Genomic DNA, 14,008 nt, shown 5'->3' on the forward strand with positions numbered 1-14,008 from the left:
TGAGCCCGATGTACAACCTTAAATTGTACTAGGGCATGTTTAGCACAAATAGAAGAAGAATTGACTAGTTGTAAATTTTTCTCCCACTGCTCTGTGGGTATAAGACAGTGGAGTTCTTTTTCCCATTCCTTCTTAATTTTATCTGATACTTCTGGCTGTATTTTCATGATCATATTATAAATGACAGCTACTAACCCTTCTGGCAAGGATTAAGAGCTAAAACTTTTTCCGTAATATCCATTGGACATGATTTCAGAAAAGATTGTAACATTCAAGAAAATTCTAACTTGCAAGTATCTAAAAAAATGAGTTTTAGGCAAATTATATTTATTGGATAGCTGTTCAAAGGACATAAAACTGCTATCTAAAAATAGATCACAAAAACATGTTATACCCTTGGTTTTCCATAACACAAAGGCTTGATCCATAAAAGAGGACTGAAAAAAAAAGTTGATATAATAGAGCTTGATAAGATAAACTTATTCAAGCTGAAGAATTTACAAAATTGAAACCATATTAGTAATGTATGTTTAACTATAGGATTAGTTATTTGTTTATTCAATTTAGATAAAGCAAAAGGAAGTGAAGATCCTAAAATAGATGTTACGACTATGCCCCAACTCTGAGGGGCCGAAGGGTACAAAATAGCCCCCTCCTTTTTGAGAATTGCAAGATCGCTATTAATTCAGGTCTGGGACCCAGGAAATGAGAGAGAGACACGCAGAATCCTCAAGGTTTGGAATGTGTCCTGGGCCTCCAAAAGACAAAGCCATGGATAATGGCCATTGTCTCTTGGAGACAGAATTGTGTATTGAGTACTGTACTATTCATTGAAGCCCTCAGGAAATGAACAGAGGGGGCTGATTGAGGGATTGCATCATCCCAACCTGATTGACATCTGAGACCCCGTGAGTAAGGATAAAAGAGGGTCTGGGGAACAACCCCTTTAGACGCACCAGGAGAAACGCTAGAAATCCCGTGACAGCGTTTAATAGCGACAGCCAGTGGGGCCCACGTGTGTCCTTTCCCATTGCCTGGGATTGGCGGGATTGACCATGGAAGAACGGCTTAGCTAAAAGGAAAAGGACACCAACGACATTTCAAAGGATTGACACCATAAAAAAGGAAACTCTGGCAAGTTCCAAAATCTCTCTCTCTTGACTCCAACCAAAGGCTGCAGCCTGAATGAACTAAAGTGACTTTTATATTTCCATCGGACAATACATTATCCCCTAGACAACGATAGAGCTATTTCTTATTGATTATTATTATAACCGCACCTTTTGATCTAGTATTGACAACTTATAATATCTGTATGTTTGCATTGATATTATTTTTGTGTATTTTTACCAATAAATGCTGTTGAATATAGCGCCATCAGACTTCAATGGACCTCTCTATCTTTGCTGTTAAGTTACCCAGTTACGGGGTATGTAACATAGAAAGCAATGAAAAATCTTGTACAGATTTACATTCCAAATTTACCCATTGTGGGCAAGGTACTATAATCGATTCTTGTGTCCAAAATATTAAATATCAAATATTAACTGCCCAGTAGTAAAATCTTAGGTTTGGCAAAGCCAAACCTCCTTCCTTCTTAGGCTTCTGTAAATATTTTTTTACTTAAGCTAGGATTTTTAATTCTGCCACACATACGAGGATATTTTGGAGTCAATAATATCAAAAAAGGATTTAGGAATAAAAATTGGTAATGCTTGAAGTAAATATAAAAATTTGGGTAATATTATCATCTTGATAGCATTAATTCAACCAACCAATGACAAAGATAATAGGGACCACCTGGTAGTAAGTTGCTTGATTTGGTCAATTAAAGGTAAAAAGTTAACGTAAAATAAATCCTTATGTTTCTTGGTAATTTTAATACCTAAAGAGTAAAATGATCTGTAACAACTTTAAATGGTAAGTGTTTATAGATTGAAACTTATAGAACTACTGGCATGTTCCCATGGAATTGTTGGCTTTTTCCCATGGAGCTCCTTGCATATCCCAGGGAAACAGCACCTCCCCATGGGATCGCTGGTGCTTTCTCAGGGAATTATTGCGATTTCCCTGTGGATCTCCTGGCACCTCCTCATTACTACCAATGAATTCAGAAGTTACATGCGTACAAAGCTGACGGAAGGATTAAAGATTAACTTTACTAGTCACAAGTGCATTTAATGAGTGAAACATAACAGAATCAGAATCACGTTTAATATTGTGTTTATGTTGTGAAATGTATTGTTTTGTGACAGCAATACATTGAAATACATAAAAATAAATTACAGTAAGAAACAAATACTTAGTGCAAAAAGAGAGCAAAACTCCTGGCTTGGATCATTGACCTTTCAGCAATCTGATGGCTGAGGGGAAGAAGCTGTTCCTAAAACATTAAGTGTGTACCTCCTCCCTGAGAAGAAGGCATGTACTGGGTCTTGTGGCATCCTTAACGATGTCTTTTTTGGGGCATTATCCTTGATGCTGGGAAGGCTAGTACCCATGATAGAGTTGGCTGAGTTTGCAAACCCTTCCATACCAGACAGTGATGCAACCATGTGGAATGTTCTCCATGACGCATCTGTAAAGATTTGCTTGAGTCTTTGGAATGCTTCATTTGCATCAAAACAAATCAGTGAAGGGTGCTCTGGGGGCAGACTGCCATGCTTCCGGAGCCAACATTGCATAAGACCATAAGGCCATAAGGCATAGGAGCAGAATTAGGCCATTCCATCATGGCTGATCCTGGATCTCACTCAACCTCATACACCTGTCTTCTCACCATATCCTTTGATGCCCTGACCAATCAGGAAACAATCAACTTCCACCTTAAATATACCCATGGACTTGGTCTCCACTGCAGTCTGTGGCAGAACATTCCACAGATTCACGACTCTCTGGCTAAAAAATAATTCTCCTTACCATATTCTAAAAGGTCACCCTTAATTTTGAGGCTATGCACTCTAGTTCTGGACATCACACCTTATCCACATCCTCTCCAGATCCACCATAGGAAACCTCCTCTCCACATGCACCCTATCTGATCCTTTCAACATTTGATAGCTTTCAATGAGATCCCCCACATTCTTCTAAATTCCAGTGAGTACAGGCTCAAAGCTGCCAAATGCTCCTCCCTTTCATTCCTGGCATCACCCTTGTGAACCTCCTCTGGATTCTCTCTAATAATAACACATCCTTTCTTAGATATGGGCCCAAAACAGTTGACAATACTTCAAAGTGTAGCCTGCCTTATGTCTTATAAAGTTTCTGCATTATCTCCTTGCTTCTGTATTCTAAACCCCTGAAATGAACATTGCATTTGCCTTCTTTACCACAGAATGCCTATAATCCTCTCATTGTAATGGTATGAGTTCCTGCATAAAACACACAGGGTCAAGAAAAATGTGCAATCTTCTTACAGACAGCAATGGAGATTGGTGATTGCTAGCATTGAAGTGACACAACACTACCTGGTGGAAGTTTCTGAACTTTATTGCCAGCTGTTAACCCTAAATTTCATGGCTCAGTAGAGCTGAAGCAGTCCTCTGTAAGTTATGATGAAGAGATTGGTTAAACACCTACACCTGATGAGATCTGATGCAGTGATTGATTATAATGGCAAAGAATGGCTGCGATAATATGCAGATACTTCACATTTAAAAGAAAATTGAACTTATTTAGTTGTTTTCATGCTTTTCCCTGACGTAGCAGTGAAGGATTTGCTTGCTCTTCAACAGTCTCCATCAATAAACAAATTGTTGGAGCAACTCAATGGGTCAGGTAGCATCTGTCGGGGCAAAGGGGCAAAGGAATGGAAGCCATCTCATGCTGAGACCCGCAAGTCATCACTGTGGTTCAGTCTCTTTACATTGACAGTGATCTCTGATAGGTTCCAATCCCACAGCTGTCTCCTCTTGCCCCTCACACTTTCCAATTTCTAACTTCTCATAAATCTGATGAAAGGCCACTAACCTAAAGTTCTATCTTCACCAATGCTGGCCAGCCTGAGAGTATTCTGAATATTTCCTATTTCTATAACATCAAAAACAAATGTAATTTGCAATTCACTTTTCTCTCTTTATTTACACTCAGTCCCCACTTTATTATGTACCTACTTCAAGGCTCAATATGTTGTGCATTCAGAGACGCCTTTCTGCACACCACAGTTGTAATGCATGGTTATTTGACTTACTGTCACCTTCCTATTAGCTTGAACCAGTCCGGTCAATCTCCTCTGACCTCTCTCACTAACAAGACATTTTTTCCCACAGAACTGCTGCACATTGGTATTTTTTGTCATTCTCTTTAAATTTAGAGACCTCCGTCTTTTTCAAATTTTTGTAAATGATATTTACCAATTCTTGGTCTTTTATTATTCCAAACAAAAGATGAAATAATAGAGTCAACCTGATTGAAAAACTTCTTAGTTAAAAAAATCTAGGGGTATTTTGAAATACATATAAAAATTTTGGTAAAATCATCATCTTAACTGCATGAATTCGGTTGACTAACATCGTTACTATTTGACAAAGGAGAGACTGTCTAAAATGTTTTCTGACATTGATAGTATGACAGATGTAAAACTGAGACAGCTACATTGACACATGTTTTGATCGTGTTCTGTACTGAAACATTTTTGGAAGTCTGTTTTCTCTACAATTTCTAAAGTTTTAAAAATTAATTTAGAGCCTAATAAATTGACAGTTTTATTTGGTATAATCCCTCAATATATTCATGGTATTTCTCCATCAGACCAACATGTAATTGCTTTTGTTACATTATTGGCCAGAAGGGCTATTTTGTTGAAATGGAAAGATGTTTCTGCTCCTACTTTGGTACACCTCTCAGGTGATGTTATGCCTTAGTTTGGAGAAAATCAGAAATCGACCTTTTGATCCTCGATTTGATTTTGAGAAAAGGTGGGGTTCATTTGCCTGCTACTATCATTTGGTTTGAGTTAATTGATATGGTTTCCTTCCAATTTTTTTAAAGTGGATTTGAGTTGGTGGATTGATATATTTTTCTGTGGAAGCTTCTATGATGTATAGATCTGGGGTTGTGCTCCCATTGGGTTTTTTTTGTTTGTTTGTTTTTTTCAGTTAGTAGGGTTTTTTTCCTTCTATTTCTTTCAAAAATATTCTTAACACTTTATTTTCTCTTATTATTATTGATATATTGCTTAGCTTTGTTAATCAGTTATTTGCTAATTTAATTCTTTAATGTGTATAATGACATATTGACTTAATGTATCTTTTTTGTTAATCTTCAATAATAATTAATAAAAAAGATTTTTAAAATGAAAATAAACTTTAGAGACCGTTGTGTGTGAAAATCCCAGGAGATCTGCTGTTTCTGAGATACTCAGTCCGCCCCATCTGGCACCAACAATCATTCCACAGTCAAAATCATTTTGATTACATTTCTTCCCCAGTCTGATGTTTGATGATTTGAATAACTGAATGCCTTGACCATGCCTGCATGTTTTTATGCATTTAATTGTTGCTAAATGATTGTCTGATTAGGTATTTGTATTAACAAGTAGGGGTATAGTAAAATGGCCACTAAGTTTATTAACATGGGTGTTGCAGTATTTTTCTCTGGGTCGTATTGCATGTAGAACAGTCCAGCAGAGGAACAGGCCCTTCAACCCAAATTGTTGTGTATAACAAATTAAGCAAGTCCGTTCTGCACATACAAGTCAGTCACACCACCTCACTGGCCTCCACATTCAGCACATCATTCTTCACAATTACCAGCATCTTCAATGGGATCCTACCACCAAATACATTTTTACTCTCCACATTCTGCAAGGATTGTTCTCTCCTTGATTCCCTTGTCCATTTGTCCCTCCCTATTAGTCTCCATCCTGTCACTTAGCCCTGCAAGCAGAGGAAAGATTACACTTTCCCATTCACCTCCTCCCTCACCTCATTCAGGACCCCAAGCTGTCCTTCCAGGTGAAATAACACTTTACCTGCATATCTGCATGATTATTTACAGTATCAGGTGCTCCCAATGTGTCTCTCTGCTCTGGTGAGGCCTGATGTAGATTAGGGGACCACTTTGTTGAACACTTCCACTCAATTCCCAATAAGCAAGATTTCCTGGTGGTCAAGCATTTTCATTCCAACCCCTACTCCCATTCTGACTTGGTGGTTCATGGTGCCACAATGAGCCCACTCGCAGGTTGGAGGAGCAACACTTCATCTTCTGTCTCCAACCTGATGGCATGAGCATTGACTTCTCTACCAGTAATTTTTCCCTCTCACCTCCCCCTTCCATTTCCCGCTTAGGCTCCCCACACTTTTTCTCTCACCTGCCTATCACTTGTCCTTCTATTTCTCCCATGGCTCACTCTGCTCTCCTATCAGATTCCTTCTTCCTCTTATCTTTTCCACTTATTTCCTCCCAGCTTCTCGCTTCATCCTACCTTCCCCCATCCACCTGGCTTCACCTGTCACCCTCTAGCGTGTATTCCTAATCTTCCTCCCCTACCTTCTTATTCTGGCTATTCCTCCCTTACTTTCCAGTCCTCACGAAGGGTCTTAGCCCAAAATGTTGGCTGTTTATTCCTGTCCATTGATGTTGCCTGAACTGCTGAGTTCCTCCAGCATTTCTGTGCATGTTGCTCTGAGTTTCCAGCATCTGCAGAATCTCTTGTGTTCATGTCCCTACATTCTCTGCAGTCACTTGTCTGTCTAAATCTCTTAAACATTTCTATCATGCTTGTCTTCACCACCATCCCAAGCATATTTCTAGCACCCACAACTCCGTTAAAAAAACTTACCCCACACATCTCCTTTGAACTTTACCCACCTACCTTTGAAGCATACCTTTCAGAAATATACATTTCAACCCTTTATAAACATTATGACTGTCTACTTCATTTATGAATATCATAATCTTATGATATATTAAAGCTCTCCCTCTTTGCTCTCAAATATAATCATAAATGAGTTATGATTATATTCAGTCCACTGGAGATATCAGTTGATGGCGAAACACCTGTTTGTTTTCAAGTGGAGGCAACTACTGAATGTGTTGAGCTTCAAAGGAATTTTTTTATGGACTAATGCTTCTTATTAAAGAAATAATACACATGGAACAAGATTGCAATATTTAAGGAAATTAACAAAAAAACTGCAGATGCTGAAAATCTGAAATAAAAACTGAAAATTTGAGAACACTCAGTGGACCAGGGTTTATCTGTGGAAAGAAAAAGCTTCAAGCTTCAAGCCTGTGTAGGTTAACATTTAATTGCCTGCTTATATTTTATATAACTGCTTATACGCATGTCATTGTTTAGTATGTTTTCTAGTGGTCACAGTATGTATATACAATTGTTCATTGTTTTCCTGACTGCTTAGAATTATGTATGATTCTGGAAGCTTCTCTTGGTATCATATTATTTAAATAGAGGCTGTCTGATCGGTTAGCTCTTATCTACATATTTGAATAGAATGATTCTTATCCATCGTGTAAAAAGAGCTGAACACGTTGTCTCACTATCTTTACAACTTATTTCCCTTCTCCTACTAGATTCCTATTACTGTTCATTTCCAATTCTCTTTGTTTGATTAATGCTTAATAAAATCATCATGAAGCCACAAGTTCTGAGCCACTTTCTGAAAGAATCTTGGATCAAAAATATCAGAATCCAGCAATTTGCTGAATTTGGCATTTGTGAAAATTTAAGGATTTCAAAGTGTAAGTTATTAGCACACTAACAAAATAGATAAGAGCTTGCAAGAAAGTTGCAAGATGTCCAGCTATGATCTTCAGAAGCCATCTCTTGGCAAAGTGGCAATTCCAGACTAAATTTGAATCAATGAAGGATGCACAACAGTTGTGGCATGCTTGAATACTATTACCTCTTATAAAGTAAATCAAGCAAATAAAGTAAATAAAGTAAATCAGGCTACACTTCCACATGAGCTCAATCCCTTCTATGTTCACTTTGACTGTCCAAACACAGAGGAATCATCATGAATGCCCACAACCCTTGGTAATCCTGTCTCAAAGGACAAAATGCGAGCAACCTTTGGGGGGGGGGGTGAACCCACGAATAACATCTGGCCTAGATGGAGTAACTGGCCAATTCCTAAAGATCTGTTCTGATCAACTGGTTGGTGTGTTCACTGAGATCTCTAACCTCTTGGCTCAGCAGTCTGAGGTATCCACCTACTTCAAGCAGGTTTGAATTAAACTGATAACCTTCAATGACTATAGCACTTACATCCACAGTGATGAAGTGTTTTGAGTGTTTGGTGATGAAACGTATGAACTGCCTGAGAAGAGGCTTGGATTGTAACAGGTCCACAGCAGATACCATCCCATTGGCTCCTCACTCAACCCTGGAACATCTGGACAGCAAAGATGCATACATTAGGGTGCTTTTCAATGTCTACACTTCAGCATTCAATAACAACATCCCCTCAAAACTGATCAATAAGCTTCAAGTCATTCACCTCAATACCCCCCTATGCAATTGGATCCTGGGTTTCTTCACTTGCAGACCCAGTCAGTTCAGACTGGCAACAACATCTCCTCCACAATTTCCATCAGTACATTCATACTCAATGTCAGCAAGACTGAGGAACTGATTATTGACTTCAGAATGAGGAAGCCTGAGCATAATGAGCAAGTCTTCATGGGAAGATCAGAGATGGAGAGGGTCAGCAACTTTAAATTCCTCACATTATCATTTCAAAGTCCTTGACTCATCAGGTAAGTGCAATTACGAAGGAAGTATGGGAGCATTTCTACTTCCTTAGGAATTTGTGCAGATTCGGCATGATATCTAAAATTCTGACCAATTTCTATAAATGTGGTGGAGAGTATATTCTGGCAGCATCACAGCCTGGTACGGAAACAGCCATGCCCTTGAATGAAAAATCCTACAAAAATGTAGGCCATATGGCTCAGTCCATCATGGGTAAGGCCCACTCATCATTGAGCACATCTACATGAATCATTGTGGCAGGAAAGCAGCATCCATCATCAGGGACGCCACCACCCAGGACATGCTCTCTTCTCACTGCAGTCATCAGGACTCACACCACCAGGTTCAGGAACAGTTATTACCCCTCAATCATCAGGGTCTTGAACCAATTGGGATAAATAACCACCCAACTTCATTTGCCCTATCATTGAAATGTTCCTGCAACCTATGGACGCACTTTTGAGAGATTCTTCATCTCATTTTCTGAATATTTATTTATTCATTTATTCAGTCATTCTTTCTTACTCTCTTTTTGTATTTGTGCAGCTTTTTTATCTTTTGCAAACTGGTTGAATTCTATTATAGATTATTGATTATGGCTGCAAGAAAATGAATCTCAGGATTGTATATGTGACATATATGTTCCTCATAATGAATTTATTTTGAACTGAGCTTTCAGGAGTGAATTTGTGAGTTAATGGAGTGAATGAAAAATTTACAGAGTGAGTAAAGACATTGATTGGGAAAGAAACATGAATCATGCAATAAACTCGAAATTCATTGTATAGAGCTTCAAAGCAGACTGAAACAATATGAAAAAGACAAACAGGGACCTCAGGTGGGTGGTCCTGCCAGTGACACTTCTTCTGACATTTCTCTTTGGGACCCCTCTCCCAAGTGTATTGAGACAGCACCACCTTTCATGCTCAGAGGAATTATAGGATAGACATGACACGACCTCTGCAATGCCCACCAAACTGAAATGAGGATGACAATGTTAAAACATTGAGATTGGTAGCTATGTCACAGCTTGCTCCAATAAAAACAAAAGGACTGAAGATGAAACCTATGAAAAAGACAGACAGAGGATTACTCAGTTGCTAATCAATGTATTGACAAGCAAACCACTATAGTGGCAGATCCATCAACCATTGCCCAACCACTCAACTATCTGTTGACGGCCATTAAGTGTTCAGACTACCCTGTGGCTCTTCAGAGAGAACAACTGAAAGTGTTTCAAACTTTAAAAGTGCCATTGTAGATTGTATCTGCATTAGGAGTTCCTGATATATGTCAATGAGAAACACATAACAGTCTTAACTCAAGAACGTGGAGACCAACTGTGTCTGTTGGCTATTACTTTGCCAAAGGTGTGTTCACTGATGGCTCCTCAATGATAGAGGCAGGAATTGGAATGGCTGGATGGGAAATGGTCTCTGGAACTGAAATACTGACATCATGAAGCGTGGCTATGTGTGACAGGCAGAGCTGAAAGCTCTGATTGAAACCTGTAAGATGGCTAATGTCTACACATTCTCAATATGCTTTTAGAGTTGTTCAATATTTTGGACACTTATAGAGGCAAAAGGGATTTCTTACAGCTGTAGGAACCCTAATCTAGAATGTTCAACTAGTACAAGAAGTCATGAATGTTGGACAATTGCTGTCAGAAGTTGTGTGTAAAATACAAAAGGCACACAATAAAAGAAGTAAAAGAAGTTAAAATTGTCAAAGAATTGGAAGAAATACCAAGAATATATGCAGTGAACCCGACAACTGGAATTATGGAAATGAAGTTGGACAAAAATGAACACACAAGGTATTCAAGAAATGCAAGCTCAATGTTCTAACCAGGAAAAGTGGTTTTGGTTGGAGAACAGTGGGAGGTTAAACAGTGATGAAGCATGAAGATATGGCATTAATCATAGACTTACAGTTCTAACTTTATTGTTTCTTTATCTGGCACAACAGATGCAGTCCCTAGGACACATTCAACTGGAAAAGTTGATCAACAGATTCTCCAAATGGTGGTGGAATCCAAAGTTCAGGGCACAAGCTTGACAAATGTTTGAAAGATGCATGACATTCCAGAAAATGAATCCTGGAGCAACAGAAAACCTACCATGATTCAGTGCTCCAGGTCCATTTTCACACTTTCAAGTCAACTACTTTATCTTGCTAAAATGTCAAGGATACTCAGACATATTGGTGATAGTGGACCAGTTTTCAGGATGAGTGGAAGCTATTCCAGCAAAGAAAGGCAGCAATAAATCTGATCATGGACTATATTCCAGATGGGAATTGCTACGTCACATAACTAACTCTGACCAAGGAACACAATTCACTGGGACTGTTTGTCAGGAATTATGTCAACTGATGAACATTGAATGGTCCTTTCATTATCCACAGCACCCAATGTCATCAGAACAAGTTAAATGAGGTAATGGAATCATTAACAATGACTAAAAGGAAGACATACCATGGCCTACAGCTCTTCCTATGTACTTACATAACATCAGAGTAATCCCACACAAGAAAACTAAATTATCTCCATTTGAGGTGATGACAGGTGTTGAATATGTCACTGCTGGTAGTTCACAATCTCAGACAGGCTGATATACAAAATATGACTGATAGTTTAGTTAACTATTGTATGAAATTAATTCAAATTTCTTAGCAAGTTTCTGCCACTTGGAGTGATCCTGCGAAGGAGGAGACTCCCTGATTCCTGCTGAGAGGATACTGTTTAAGAAGTCGGATGAGGATCCACTGGGAGCTTAACGCAAGGTCTCTATCAAGTGCTATTAATTACTATCTCAACAGTGAAAGTACAAGGTAAAAGTAAGCAGAGACAACAAACGCTGTGGTTAAAGTGTAGTAACATCTGACCCAATGACATCAATGGATCTGGGGTTGAGAGGGTGAACAGCTTTAAGTTCTTCAGCATCCACATCCATCTGACCCAATGCCTACACTGTTGAGCTACAGTGGGAAAATCACTAGAAAACTTCTAGCAAAGCCGATAACTACTGGACATTGTGACATTTAGACTAGTATTGTTTGCTGTTATATTTTTGAAAATTTTCCCTACTTGCAAAGTGTAGTAATATTTGTCCTGATATGTTTTATCATAGTGAGTACAAATGAAAATAGTCAACAAAACATTTTAGCTTAGTTGAACTATTGCAAAGAATCAGCACCATTGTGCAATTAAATATATTATATTCTGTAAAAGTTAATTTCTTGTTTCTCCAAATTCCTACATGATATAAGTAGCTTGAAATTAAATTTGTTTTCAGCTTTAAGTGGTCTATCATAAATAAAAATAAATTCTGAGGAAGCAACATTTTTGAAAAAAATTGTTGTCCAGTGTTATTTTATATTTAACAAGTTTTTCTTCCTCTAATTATCAGATGTAATGATTCTAAATATGTTACTTAGAATTAAAAGGGATTTATTCAATTAAGTTTTATAATTGTTATTTTCTGTACAGTTTAACAATTAATTGCTTGTTTGTATTTTATATAGCTATGTATATATAAACATGTAACTGTTTAGTATATTTCCCAGTGGTTACAGTATGTACAGTGCCTTTAAAAAGTACTCAACCCTTTTGGAAGTTTTCATGTTTTATTGTTTTACATCATTTAATCACAGTAGATTTAATTTGGCTTTTTGACACTGATCAACAGAAAACAAACTCTTTTGTGTCAAAGTAAAAACAGATCTCTACAAAGTGAACTAAATTAATTATGAATATAAAACACAAAATAATTGATTGCATACGTATTCACCCCCTTTAATACAATACACTAAATGATCACTGGTGCAGCCAATTGGTTTTAGAAATCACATAATCAGATAAATGGAGATCTGGTTTTGGAGATCTGTGTGCAGCCAAGTTGTTTCAATTGATCGTACTGTAAATACACCTGTATCTGGAAGGTCCAGCTGCTGGTGAGTCAGCATCCTGGCTAAAGCTACACCATGAAGACAAAAGAACACTCCAAGCAACTCTGCAAAATGTTAATTGAAAAACACAAGTCAGGAGATGGATACAAGAAAATCTCCAAGTCACTGAATGTCCCTTAGAGTACAGTTAAATCAATCTTCAAGAAATGGAAAGAATATGGCTCAACTGTAAATCTGCCTAGAGCAAGACAACCTCAAAAACTGAGTGACTGTACAAGAAGGGGACTAGTGAGAGAGGCCACCAAGAGACTTATGACAACTGTAGAGGAGTTGCAAGTTTCAATGGCTGAGATGGGAGACACTGCACATATAACAACTGTTGCCTGGGTGTTTCACAGTTGCAGCTTATGGGAGAGTGACAAAGAGAAAGTCACTGTTGAAAAAAACTCACATGAGCTCTCAGCTAGAGTTTGCCAGAAGGCATGTGGGAGATTTTGAAGTCAGCTGGAAGAAGGTTCTATGGTCTGATGAAACCACCGTTGATCTTTTTGGCCATTAGATGAAACGCAATGCTTGGTATAAGCCAAACACCACACATCATCAAAAAAAAAACACTATCTTAACTGTAAAGCATGGTACAGGTCCACAATCCCTTATCCAAAATCCTTGGGGCCAGTTGCATTTTGGAATTCAGATTTTTTTCGATTTCAGAATCCCTCCTTATTGGTTCTGGGACTCCCCGCAGAGACCAAAAGACATGTGTGCTCAAGACTCTCATTGTGCTGGACCTCAGGAATCGGTGGAACACCAGACCTACACACACCCTATACTTTAAATCATCTCTAGCTTACTTATAATACCTAGTACAATGTAAATGCTATGTAAATAGTTGTTATACTGTATTGTTTAGGGAATAATGACAAGAAAAATATTTTATTTCCAACAGAAGCATTCAATAAAACACAAAAATATACAGCTTCAAATGAACTGAATCAAACACATGGTAAATGACTTATTGGAATAAATGTAAAACATCACTGTCACTATAAAACTTCAGTAACTTGTCTTTCTGTTACTTTAAATCATATACAGTGGTAGTTCCAACACCATATTCTTCAGTAAGACACCGCACAGACACACCACGATCAAGCTTCTGCAATAACTCCACTTTCTGTGTTATTGATAATGATAGATGCTTCCTTCTCTTTTTTTCATTGTTACCCATAGGGGTATCTGCAGCTCTTTTTGACATTTTCACAGTGAAATTAAACACAAAGTCAACAGTGAACACAAAATATCAGCAAACAGCAAATACACATGTAACCAGTACGAGCGCTGAGCCACAACTGATGTCTGGTGGCCTCTGCTGGTGCTGCC

This window comes from Hypanus sabinus, chromosome 22 (genome assembly GCF_030144855.1).
Source record: "Hypanus sabinus isolate sHypSab1 chromosome 22, sHypSab1.hap1, whole genome shotgun sequence".
Classification (NCBI taxonomy): Eukaryota; Metazoa; Chordata; class Chondrichthyes; order Myliobatiformes; family Dasyatidae; genus Hypanus; species Hypanus sabinus.